This window comes from Malus domestica, chromosome 11 (assembly GCF_042453785.1).
Source record: "Malus domestica chromosome 11, GDT2T_hap1".
Lineage (NCBI taxonomy): Eukaryota > Viridiplantae > Streptophyta > Magnoliopsida > Rosales > Rosaceae > Malus > Malus domestica.
In genome coordinates, this window is record NC_091671.1 from 33,993,346 (window position 1) to 34,004,499 (window position 11,154).

Genomic DNA, 11,154 nt, shown 5'->3' on the forward strand with positions numbered 1-11,154 from the left:
TGTTCCAAAGGCATTTATTGCCTTCGTCCTCTAGGGTTGTACCTGGTAATGAAGCTTCAAATGATGAACCTCCAATGCCTCCTCCTTCTGGGGTTTTGTCAAGTACTGAGGCTCCGGATAACCACCCTCCGGTGCTTTCTCTTTCTGGGGCTCTACCGACTGCTGAGACTTCCCCTAAGCAACCTTTGTGAAGGCTCCCTTTTGTTTGTTTATTTTGACTCATGTATATGTACATATTTGTGGCTTATCGAAAATATTAATAAATAAGCTTTGCTTCATTTCAACATATTGTGTTAAATACACCAAAGCCTTCTTCATAAAGTTCTTTGAATTTTTGCTTTTGTTGAAACCTGTATTGTTGAAGCTTTGTGAGTGAAGCATGTAGTTTGAGGTAGTGTTCCCTTAATTTCCCGAGTGAGGAAACTTCTCGGTTGGAGACTTGAAAAATCCAAGTCACTGAGTGGTTGTGAGACTGCCGAGTATCAAGGTGCAGTAGCATATGGTGGGAGTCCCCCAAGTCTTCAGGCGAAGAGAGTTGCCGAATGAGGTGTCTCGCGTGTTACTAATTTGTCAAAGTAACGAATCCTTGTTTCGATGTCACACATTCGTATATGCTTTATCTAAAAATATTTCCAACTTTTGTGTGTTTGATGCTGCATGCTATTGACTAGACAAGATCAAGTGCAATTAGTAGCTTTTCTCTCTTTTTCATCTTTTCTTTGGTGGAATTGCTTTTCGTTTCCACTAATCAGCCTGAGTGGATGCAAGATAACACCATTCTCTATAGCTCAGATTGCAAAGTCGTCTTCATGAAAGTTTTTCCTTATCTTGTGAACTACAACATATCCAAATTTGAGATCCATCGGAGTAGTACAACTTCAGAAATTCAAGTATGATGAGTAACTGTTCATCAATGTTCTGTTAATCCGTCAGACTTGTTGTGAGCTTCGAAACTCCATTTTCTCTTGTTCATATCAACATACTTTCTTCATCGAAGTTGTTCCTTAACTTGTGAACTACAACATATCCAAATTTGAGGTCCCTCGGAGCAGTATAACTCCAGAAATCCAGGTATGATGAGTGACTGTTTATCATTTGTCTGTCAACCCGTCAGATTTGTTGTGAGCTTTGAAACTCTATTTTCTCTTGCTCAGATCAGCATGCTTTCTTCATTGAAGTTGTTCCTCAGCTTGTGAACTACAACATATCCAAATTTGAGATCCCTCGGAGCAGTATGACTCCAGAAATCCAGGTATGATGAATGACTGGTTATTATTTTTCTGTCAACCCGTCAGATTTGTTGTGAGCTTCGAAACTCCATTTTCTCTTGTTCAGATCGGTATGCTTTCTTCATTGAAGTTGTTCCTCAGCTCGTGAAATACAACATATCCAAATTTGAGATCCCTCGGAGCAGTATAACTCCAGAAATCCAGGTATGATGAATGACTGGTTATTATTTTTCTGTCAACCCGTCAGATTTGTTGTGAGCTTCGAAACTCCATTTTCTCTTGTTCAGATCGGTATGCTTTCTTCATTGAAGTTGTTCCTCATCGACTCTTTCATAACATATCAAAAATTCAGGATGAACTAACGGTTAAATATTTCCAGATCTTCGAAACATCACAACAGCTTCGAAATCTGCAAGAAGCCGACTATCATGTTTGGAGCTTCAACACTTTAATTTCCGTCGCTCAAACAGAAATGGTTCCTTCTTGAAAGTTGTTCATATGCTCAAGAACTATAGGGTGTCCAAAATTCAGCTCCATTGGAGAAGAGCAGAGGTTGCAGAAATTTGATAGATGAAAGGAGGCGGAAGAGGGAGAGAGAGAAAAAGTCTCTTGGGTTGGATTTCTATTTTGGGGCAGATTCCAATTTTTGTAGCACCTTCATTATTGATGAATTGCTTGTACTTTTGTCCATTATGAAACTTGGGACTTTGGCTTGTTGTTGGATCTATTATAATATGTTTGGGAACATATATAAGTGAATAAATAAGAAGGAAATTTTTGGGCCCTTGTGGGTGTAAAACAAAAAATGTTTATGTTTACCCAAGTGTTTTTGTACAAGTTCAAGGGCATCTTGGGTTTTGTGAACAAAATTTGTTTATTTGGAGCAAGGTTTTGTGTTGAAGCTTTGTAGGTGAAGCTTTGGTGTTGAAGCTTTCTAGGTGAAGCTTTGATGGTGAAGCTTTGTGGGTGAAGCTTTTTAGGTGAAGCTTTGTGGGTGAAGCTTTGGAGGTGAAGCTTTTCGGGTGAAGCTTGTTGGGTGAAGCTTTTTAGGTGAAGCTTTGTGGGTGAAGCTTTTTAGGTGAAGCTTTGTGGGTGAAGCTTTGGAGGTGAAGCTTTTCGGGTGAAGCTTTTTGGGTGAAGCTTTGTGGGTGAAGCTTTTTAGGTGAAGCTTTGTGGGTGAAGCTTTGGAGGTGAAGCTTTTCGGGTGAAGCTTTTTGGGTGAAGCTTTTTAGGTGAAGCTTTGTGGGTGAAGCTTTGGAGGTGAAGCTTTTCGGGTGAAGTTTTTTGGATGAAGCTGTTTTTTTTTTTTTTTTTTTTTTTTTTTGGCGCTTGACACGGTCTTCATTTGCTTGTTTTGTAGTGACTGTGGAAGACGGATTGCTTTCTGATTGAGAAGGGTTCTGGCATCGCTTGCTATGAATGTAAAAGAGTGAGGGTTGAGTTGGCTAAATTACCTCTTTATTGAATTCATTGCCAAATGGCCTTCATTACATAGGATGCCGAACGGCTATAGCTCAACACTTGTACATCGTGAGTCTATTTGTAGTAGTACTTCAAGTGATCAGCGTTCCATGGATGGCCAAGGGTCTTGCCATCAGAGCTTCTAAGTGTGTAAGAGCCAGGGCGACTGATGCCAATGACTTCATACGGTCCATCCCAGTTTGGACTAAGTGTGCCTTCACTCGGGACTCTGTCGCAGAGTAATCTTTTCTTTAAGACCCAGTCTCCTATTTTGAAAGAACGAGGCTTGACCCTAGAGTCATAATAGTTGGAGATGCGCTGCTTGTAGGCGACATTCCTCAAGTGAGCTTGGTTTCTGTGTTCCTCGACTAAATCCAAGTTGAGGGTGAGTTGTTTGTCATTTTCACTTTGAATGTAGTTCTGGACTCGGAATGTTGCTTGCTCGAGCTCAACAGGGACAACCGCCTCTGTGCCAAAGGCAAGTGAGAATGGAGTTTCTCCTGTTGAAGTCCGATATGAAGTGCGATATGACCAAAGAACTTGGGGTACAAATTCTGGCCAACAGCCTTTAGCTTTGTCCAAGCTGGTTTTCAAAGTGCGCTTGATTATTTTGTTGATGGCCTCAACTTGTCATTAGACTGGGGATGAGCTGGAGAGGCAAAGCATAAGTTGATGTTGAACTTAGAGCAGAACAACCTGAACTTCTTGTTGTCAAACTGTCGCCCATTGTCAGTGACTATCGCATTGGGAATGCCGAATCTACAAAGGATGTTCTTCCACACGAAGTCTTCTATCTTTGCCTCAGTAATGGTTGCCAAGGGTTCTACTTCGGCCCACTTTGTGAAGTAGTCCACTGCAACGACTGCGTAACAGACTTTGCCCTTCCCTGCCGGCATTGGGCTGATCAAATCAAGTCCCCACTGGGCGAAGGGCCAAGGGCTGATCATAGGAGTAAGAGGCTCTGGAGGGGAATGAGGAATAGTTGCATATCGTTGACATTTGTCACATGAGCGGGATACTTTGATGGCATCCTGGTGGAGTATTGGCCAGTAATATCCTTGGCGAAAAGTCTTGTGTGCTAGGGACCGAGATCCAGCATGATCTCCACAGACTCCCTCATGTATTTCCCGAAGGACGATTTCCGCCTCGGCAGGCGTAAGACACCTTAAGTATGGCAGGCTAAAACCTCGCTATTGTGGTGATACCCTTGACGCGGGTTTGACCCACTGCATTGACTGCCTGGGGACGAGCGCTATTGTGGCGATACCCTTGGTTATCGGGATAGTGTCCCTTACTCTTTTTACTGAAATGAGAGTGGTGAGGATGGAAATCCTTCCTCTTGCCTTGAAATTGATATGTCTGTTGATTCGGTGAAGCATTATGCAAGGCATGGGGAGGTGCCACTGCTGTTTGGAAAGTCGAGGTCTTCTCATTTAGGTGAGTCTGGCTTCCACCTCCCACTTGTTGATAAAGGATGGTTGTAGGGGGTTTCTCCTGATATGTCTTTGCCTCGGCGGAGGCATGGTTATAAGCCTGCGCCATCACCTCAGAGTAAGTCTTCCAAGTATTGGCATTGATCATGTATTTAAAGAAACAATCACGTAGGCCTGCCGTGAAGGCTTTGAGGGCAGTCTTGTCGTCTGCCTCGGCACACCGGGAGTATTCATGGCTGAAGCGGCCAACATACATACGTAATGACTCGTCTGGCTTCTGGCGGATAGTGTACAAGTCATCTGCAGAGTGCAAGCGATCGGTTTGGAAAATGTGTTGGGAAACAAATAGTTTCCTCAATTCCTCAAATGAGTCTACCGTCTCAGGTGTAAGACGACAATACCAATTTAGAGCTCCACTAAAGAGGGTAGAGGGGAAGAGAAGACATCGCTCTTCGTCGGTGTGCATCCGGTATGCCATGGTGGACTCAAAGAGGTTAAGGTGCTCAATCGGGTCCTCTTTTCCAGTATAAAGTTGCAAGCCAAGCTTTTGCTTTGTCTTTGCTTGAAGGGGGGTGTTGAGGATCCTCCTTGTAAGAGGGCCAGGCCTGGGTTGGTTCCAGTCAGGTATTTCAGCCTGACGTTCAGCCTTCAACTTGTTTACTTCCTCAAGAAGTTGTAGGACAAGGGGGTCCTGAGCGGAGTTATGTGCCACTGGAGCTTTCCTTCGTAAATCTCCATCTCCTCTTGGAATTAGGAAGGTTTGATCAAGGGCATGTGATTTTTCCCTGGACTCGCTGTACTGGCTTCCAGGGTATGTCTGTCGGAACACCTCTGAGTCCCCTGTACCCTCATGTCTCTCTAGGACTTGTTGCCCCTTCCCCAAATTGGTGGCCGGCTCGGGCCGTGGCAGGGGACCGAGTCTCTCAGAAATCCTTGGGTCATTGATCTTTGAGCTTATATGGATGGAATTCTCTCGACGTTGCTTTAGGAAATCCCGACAATCGCGAAAGACGGCTTTCGATCCTTCTGCCCCTTCAGCAAAGAGGTGTCTCCCTCCACTTCTCATGGTTCGGGTCGAAGCAACTGGGTTAAGAGAAGCCTCATGTTGATTATCAAGTCGAGGGGTAATCTGTTCCCTATCAGGGATATCTATGTCGAATGCATGTGACCCTCCATGTTGGAGGGCACCCAGTTGATGGTTGACTTCCACGGGGGCAACAAGCTCGCGTGTCTGAGCTTGCCTAGCTTCGTGGAGTGTCTCGAAGAGCTTCTCATATTGCTCCTGGAGGACCTCATTCCTCATTGCTATCTTGTTGTTCTGAGCTTCCAACTCATCGACTTTAGCTTGAAGAAGAACTCGTTTTCCTTCCTTCTTTCGTTGTTTCGCACTATGTGCAAGGGGGGTGTCATTCTGTGTGCTGTGGCTTCCTTCGCTTCCCATGCTGGAGAGGGATGCCTGATCAAAAGAAAGTGTACGAATGATAGAAACCAGCTTGACACAGCTGAAGAGAGTAGGAATAAGTGTCGTTTCCCACAGACGGCGCCAAATGTTGATGCACAAAATCAGCGAAGACTTTGGTACAACAGAAAGTCTCAGGTTTTGTGACCTTCGCTTGGTTGCTTGGTTGCTTCAGTCACTAGTGAGGATAAGTACGTAAATGAATAGAGACAGAGAAGCAAACACAGGATGTACGTGGTTCACCCAGATTGGCTACGTCCACGGAGTAGAGGAGTTCTTATTAGTAGTGAAGGGCTTACACAAGTACAAAGGATCAAGCTCTCAATTTAGTGAGTTCTTGTGAATGATTTAACACAAAATGGCATTAGGCCATATTGTGGGGGAATGACCCCTATTTATAGAAAAACTTGTAGCTTTGTCACATTGACATGTGTCATGTTATGATTGGTTCTTGATGTTGACACGTGTTGCGCTCTGATTGGCTTCTAATCTTGACACGTGTCGAGTAGTGATTGGCCTCCTGGTCGGAGGGGAACTCTTCTGGGTCCTTGACAGTATAGCGTTGGCCGGTGCTCGGTAGTTTCGGGATTGGTCAAGTATGGTACAAACAGACCATATGACGTGGTTTTTTATAATTAGATTATTACTTAAGTATTAATTAACGTGCTTATTTCATGTTATTTTTTATTTAAGATGTGCAGTCCAACCTGTCAACTTATCAATTCAAAACACACTGGTCTGCTACTGGTAGGGCAACTACTCATTTCTTGAGTCTCAAAATAATCAGGCCGCTGATAATTAATCAGCAGCTAATTCCACCTGGCATGTATAGAAACTACCTAAGACTAATTAGAGTTAATTTATTTATTTATTTGTTAAAATGACTAATTAAAGATAAAGACGGTTGCAGGTAACGGTCTAGTCAGCATAACCTCCAACATCCAACCCTATTTTTATCATTAAAATATAATTACTTAGCAAGTCGCATTCTTCTGGATGGTCAATGTCCAAAAGTAAAATCTCCATCGACTCCCTGAATCTTCATCAACTTCAATTTTTCCCTTGCTTAGTTATAACCAATGAAAACCCTAATCAGCTTTTGCTTACTTACCTGCCAAATATTTTTCTTTGGTCAAGAAAATGAGGTTTCGTTTTCACTGGTTTAGTCGTAGTTTCTAGTTGATTCTTCTAAATTCATAGCTAGGAACCAGGAAGGTTCCTTTGTTGTTGCTGGCCGTTGCCAAACACCAATAGCAAGGCTGCACAGATTTTTGACCTAAATGTGAATTTATTGGTGCATGTGATGTAGCTATGAACGTAAGGAGGTACGTGGATCATATTTTGTTCTAATCCAATTTAATGATCCAGTTCATAACAGATAATTCAGTTCAAGAAAAGCGACCTCCTAAACATTTGAGTGTGAAACTCTTTTCTCGTAAATTACAATAATTTAAAAATAAAACATTGTCTTGTTAATGTGGATGGAGTATTTTTCATCCTTAAAAAATAAATTTAGAGATTTGTATAGACTATATTCAAGATCTTTAATCAAATACACAAAAAGTGATTGTGACAAGACCAATTAAAACTGAGCTAATATATTGACAAAAAAAAAAAAAAAAAAAGAGCTAAGAAACTGATTTTATAAGGTTACCAAAAAATAAGTGGTTTACTTTTTACACAAAGAATTTTAGATCTTATAAGCTTAAACACTTTAAGCTCGTTCTAATTTACCTTCTTGCCGCATCAATCACACTTCACACGTGGCAAGAAAACTCATTTCTAATCTCGGATCAGGATCCTCTCCTGAGCTAAGGGTGAGGATCCTCATGAGCAAGCCCATCAGACCGTTGAAATTTTATACAACGGTTACAATTATTATAACTTTTAGAGGGGCTCCTTGTTTGTAACCATTGGATAAAATTTCAACGGCCCCATAGGTTTGCTCATGAGGATCCTCACCCTTAGCTCAGGAGAGGATCCTAATCCTCTAACCTCAATCAAACTCAGGTTTTTTACTGTATTAGGAGATATTTTGCATGGTGCAATAAATATGGCTCAGTATACCGAGTGTAATAATACAGTTGATTGAAAATTGAAAAAAGTTTCAACCAATTATATTATTACACTCAATGTACCAGAATGTGTTTATGGCACACTGAAAAATTTATCCTCTATTAGAAGACAAGCGATACACCATGTGTAATAATAAAGTGGAAGGACAATGAGAAAGCAAAGAACAACTTATATGACACACGTACATCGCAAATGGCGTCCCTTGCCAACAAACCAAGGGCATGTGAATGCTAAGGAGACTCTCCACAGACTCTCTATGACCTCACTGTTTACGTTAATTCACATGTCAACATTATAAAATGTTGTGCAAAAAATATGAGGTGACAGAGAATTTATGAAGAGACCCACTTTTTTTAGAGTCTCTTAACATTTCTCTTATTTCAACGCTACAGAACATTACCATAACAATATGTTTATGTCACGTAAGTGTATATCATCTTGTACTCCGAATACATACAAAAATTCGTCCAAGCAAACAAAGAAAATAAAAGAGGGGTAAAGTAAAAAATGGGGTCATGGCGTTGAATTGAACCACCATAATAACTCCATTCATACGTTGATTCATTGAAGACCCGACGCGGTTGAACTCGTTGTAAATATATATTCACATCTTGCATGACACTTGAGACCGAAAACAACTTTACACCAAAATACAATACTCAAAGATCTCTTTCTTGTTTTGTATTTATACAACCTTCACCTCCATCCTTTCGCTCTCAACCATTCCACCTCTTCTCTCTGTCGCCAACAATCAAACCCACCACCTCTCTCTCTCTCTCTTCTCTTCTCTCTTTCTTAACCTGTAAGATTCGGAGCTTGTTTTTGATAGCCACCTCGATCCCTTCCAGCTTTTTCTCTTCCTCGGTATGCATTATCTCTCCCTCTCCCTCTCTCTTAATTTTCTTTTTCATATTATTTGTTTCTGGACTTTGTCTGTGAAAGTTCTTGAATTTGTTGGTTTTATTTGATGGGTTTCTCTTTAATTTTGCTTTCACTTTTAGAACAATGATGGGTTGGTTCCTTTTCGCCTCCTTTTTTCTGTGTTGGGGTTTCAATTGCCATGTTTTAATGTGATTTTATTATGTCTGAGATTTCTAATCCCTTGAAAATATAACCGTTTCATGTAGTCCTGGATAATTAGGAGTTTTTGTTTTATTTTTTCCCCATCTTCTGAGTTCTGTTTGCTTGGGAGAAGTTGTTTCTGGAACCTAAAGTGTATATCTTTGAATGTGATTTTCCATAGAGGAAATTTATTAATGGAAGTGATTGGTGGTGGCAATTTCTGCCATTGTCTCTGTTCATGTAGGGAAAACCTTGTTTGTAATTCTCCCACTGGCGATTTTTCGGTTTCAACTGATTTACTTCCTATATAAAAACATGTTTCAATTGCTAAACATTAGCTGTTAGTGGGTTGATTGATCAATATTACAAAGAACTGGGAATTTTCCTTGAAGGAATATGTAAATTTTTTGTTAGGCTTAATTTTGCTGCCCAGAATCCGAAAAATTGAGCATCTTACACTATAGTTCTTATGAAGGCCATTGATCATCTTCACAAATGATTAGGCATCCTCATGGTTCTAATTTGTTCTCTTGAAATTAAATTGTCCTCTAGAATTCCCTCTGAATAAATATAAACCTGTTCTGTTTTGGAGACTAAGCTTTTGAGTTTTCCTATGCTTGCAATCTTAGAAGCCTTCACCTTGCACCCAAGGTCCCGACTTCAATTCCCCCCTCCCCGGTATCGTTTGTGGAAAAAAGAAAGTTTTTGCTATTCTTTTCGCTTTGATTTGGCATATGCGATTTCTAATTAATTTTGTGATCGTAAATCCCTCATAATTTCATAGTCCACTCTTGCAACATTGTTTCTTCTTCCAAAACATTTTTTTTGTGTGGATACTTTTGGCTTGATTTGAAGTCTTGAATCAAGATCTGTAGGTTTTGGAACCTGGATTACTGAAATCTTTAATCTTGTAATCCTCTGGGGTTCTTGAGATCTATTCTTGAGAGTTATTTTATTTATTTACTGAATCGTCAAGAAACCGAAATTAAACATTGTTGTCTTAACATAGAGTTGTTTTGGAGGTGAGAGATAAAAAAGAGGGGAAAACATGATGCTGGCATGTTAGTCATACTCATCTTTCCAATTGTTTAGGATTAAGATAGGTAGAGGCCATTTATATTCTTCTTATACATGATTAGTGGGTTTAAAACCCTTGTTCTTTTCGTTCTCCAATTAAAAAATACGGGGCCAGTGCTAATTGATATTTCTGTATCTTCGTCTTTGTTACCTTAAAGTTAACTATACCATATTTTCTATTGGTTCCTTTGTTTGATTCATTTGTGGTTTTTATAGATGCTTAGTGTCTATTTAGATAGAAATCGGGTTGAGGAAGTTGTCAGTGGCATTGTTGAGATTGATTATAAAAGCTTTTAGTCGAGGTCGTAAGATTTAGGGACAGTTTCTTTTTGTACTATCGAATTTCCTTGCTTGTAGTATTTATTAACGGAATCTCACTTCTTTCTGTCAAATGCGCAAACATTCGCACGCACTTGAATTGTTTTGTTTTACTGGTGTGTAATGGCAGTTTATGCTTACTAATAAACAAAACCTTTTGTAACAGAACATATCGCTATGGAACAGAACTTGTATGAGCCTGAGACACACTTTGTTTCCGTTGGAGATGTTTCAGTCAAGAAGTGGAATTCAATCTCATCCCCAACTACAGTCTCGGACAACGACACTGGCAGCTTTGAATGCAACATATGCTTAGATTCAGCACATGAACCTGTGGTGACTCTCTGCGGTCACCTGTACTGCTGGCCGTGCATTTACAAGTGGCTTCAGGTCCCAACCGCCTCTGATGAACAATCCCACCCGCAGCAGACTTGTCCTGTCTGTAAGGCTAACATCACCCCTTCTTCAGTGGTTCCCCTCTATGGTCGGGGCTTATCCTCTACAGATTCTGATGGAAAGAAACCTCAGTTGGATCTGGTCGTACCACATAGACCCCCACCGATGTTGAACACTTCGATTACTGCTACAACTGCCACATCAGTGCCAAGACAGCAACTTCATCCAAATTTTTTGCAAAGGCATTCAGAGTCTGTTCACGATCAGTACTACCCCGCTTATGGTGGTTATGCTACAAACTCAGAACCAGCATATCTCGGGGGTACAGCGTTGACAAATTTATCCAATCCAACGATTGGAATGGTTGGAGAGTTTGTGTTTGAAAGGATGTTTGGGAGCTCAAACACTAATTTGTTTACTTACCCGTATCCGAATTCGTACACCCAAAGTAGTCATAGGATGAGAAGGCAGGAAGTAGAGCTGGACAGATCTCTCAATAGAGTAACCATCTTTCTTTTCTGCTGTTTTATGCTGTGCCTTCTCTTGTTCTGAGCATATTCTTTATATAGCTTCACTCTTGTACAGTTGTAAGAAATTACCATCATACAGAATATATACACCATATGCTGGTAGAGATTTTGTA

At 40.8% G+C, this 11,154-nt stretch overlaps 2 long non-coding RNA genes across 2 annotated transcripts; both read left to right on the plus strand.

Annotated features, from left to right (window-relative positions):
* Positions 1–866: 866 nt before the first annotated feature.
* On the plus strand, positions 867–2,013 carry LOC139189128 (uncharacterized). Its single transcript, XR_011572678.1, has 4 exons — positions 867–1,071; positions 1,155–1,252; positions 1,336–1,433; positions 1,609–2,013. It is a non-coding gene; the product is annotated as an uncharacterized lncRNA (long non-coding RNA).
* A 6,269-nt stretch (positions 2,014–8,282) lies between these two features.
* LOC103448671 (uncharacterized) lies at positions 8,283–11,154 on the plus strand. Its single transcript, XR_011573275.1, has 2 exons — positions 8,283–8,522; positions 10,282–11,154. It is a non-coding gene; the product is annotated as an uncharacterized lncRNA (long non-coding RNA).